Raw genomic sequence first — 2,501 nt, forward strand, 5'->3', positions numbered from 1 at the left:
TGTCATCACTAACATAAAGGAATATTACATTTTGCTTTTGGGACCAAATTAACCAACATTAATTTACCGTAAGGATTTGATTCTTGTACAACACCAATACAACAACTGCACAATAACCCTTCACATGAGGGTGGGTCCCACATACTGGGGCTCACCCTCATGTGAGGGATTGTTGTACAATTGTTGTATTGGTGTTGTAAATCTAACATTTTCCTTTACCTTATGTATGTCAAACGAGTGAATTTATCATTTAATTAATATTTTAACACCGCATATAAAGTGTACTGAGAATCATGCTGCATGCATAGATTTAGGAGCGTAATCAAGCCTAATAAGAATGGCCGGTCAAGCTCGTTTTGTTTAATTTTGTTTTGGATACGAGTCGATTTTAAATTGATAGAACTGAAAAACATGTACAAATTCAAATTATAAATGTGAAAAAAAAAATGGTATATGAAAATTAGATTGTTCTTGGTTTTAAGAGGAAAAAAGGAACAAAAACTAAAAGAAAAGAGAAAGACGGGGCTTCTGTAATCGTCAAAAAATTAGGAGCACTTTCACTTTAGTAGTCACTTTTTTTGTTGATGAATCGTTTACAACTATTTTTTAAGGTTTTTTTTTTTTTTTTTTTTTTTTTTTATTAATAATAAATAACACCACTCTTTCTCAAAAACCAAACACATTCCATGATTCATGTAATGGAGATGAGCCAAACAAAAGCCAACAATGGCTGTTAAGGGCGGTGCCCAAAGTGGGGGGCCCCTGCATCACCAACTGCGATCATTACCGTCCATTGAGCCCCACACAAATTTGAAATGCTATCGTGGCCAACTTTTCCTTCCTTGATTCACCCCCTTGCTCCTGCCTTTGGGAACCGCCCTCTCCAAAAGATGAACCTCCGTGGGCCCACTTGTAGATGCTTTCCAGGTCGGACTCTCGTGCCTTGGGACCCACTTGCAGCCGTCTTTATTTGCCACGCCGGATCACAGTCCCATTGCTCTTGTCAATGTTGTCATCACCTCGGAAACCCACGATGTTACCAACAATTACCCCCACTATGCCTACCAAATTATACACATTTCAAGGCCATTGCCGGTATCTTTTACAGTTTCAAGGAAATGTGTTTTTACGTGATATGGAGATAAAAGTTATTCCAAGTATTTTTAGTTTTGAATAATTTGTTATTATTAAATTCTTTGTCAATCTACAAGTAAATTTGGTACCATCATGTGAAGAGGTGTTATATTTGTTGTGTTAGTGTTACAAATCTAACATTTTTCATTTTTAAAATATCATAATCTGGAACTTGCTCAAACGTGGAGGCTCCTTCTTGGACAAAGAGCCCATGTCCACAACTCCTGCAATAACAGAGGAAAAAAAAAATCCATAATTATAAACAATTCCGATCCAAATTTAGTACACTTATTGTCGTACGTAAATCTCTATAATAAGAAAGTAATACATGCACAGATTTACTTGAATTTTGGACGGAATCAATGATGCCACGAGAGCCGTGTCAGCAGGAATCATGTTTGTTCGTGGGTTCTCCTTCTCCACCGTGCCGTGTCTTTCATCTAAAAGATGCGATCGATATACATTATTTTTCTGTTTTCTATTTTTATTTTTTAGAAATTATGATTAGATTTGTAGAGTTTATATGAAGGACCTACGTAAATTTTAGAGATTCGATCAATGATAATTTTCAAAAATAATAAATAAATAAATAATTTCTCTTGATTTAACGTCTTGTTTTGAGCAAGAGAGTGTGCACACATTATGGGGTTCGCCCATTTTGGCTGCCATTGTTGCAAGTAGATTTACCCTGGCCTGTAAAGTGAAAAAGTTGATGGAAAGTTGGACGGTGGAGAAGGGTCCCACTGGATCATGGTTCCCCACAACGATAACCTAATAGTAGCATGCCATGTGTAATGCTTAGAATCATACTATACAGCATAGTCTACTAGGCTTTTATGGTTGCCACTTGTGGACGTGACCCATTTGACCTACTATGAACCATCTAAATGGAATTTTTCGGCTTACAAAGTTCTCATCATATTTGGATTTGGATGTTATTCTGTTAAAAAATTTTATATATATATATATATGAAGAATGTAATTTTTATATATATGTTAAAAAATTTAATAAAATTTTAAAAATTGGTTGATGGGACATCAAATTTTAAGTCAATAGAACTTGCAATAAGAAGGAAAAAATGTATACGGAGTCACATCGCTGAGGATGTTGGAAGAGTACTTCAATGTCTAAATTATGATTTGCTTAGTTAATAGAAATTCAGAGAGTTATTTGTGAAGAGAATGATACGTACTTTGTGAATGAATCATTCTCCTTTTTTGTATGGAGTATTTCTTATGTGGTGGTCGTTTTGGGAGAGGAGGGTCCAAGATCAACTGATTTATTTCTTAGGACCCTACTCTATTGGGTGATTGGTCTCTCATGTCATGTGAATATCAAAGTGTTAAGGTATAAGTAGCCTGGCTAT

Source organism: Alnus glutinosa, chromosome 5, assembly GCF_958979055.1.
Source record: "Alnus glutinosa chromosome 5, dhAlnGlut1.1, whole genome shotgun sequence".
Taxonomy (NCBI): Eukaryota; Viridiplantae; Streptophyta; class Magnoliopsida; order Fagales; family Betulaceae; genus Alnus; species Alnus glutinosa.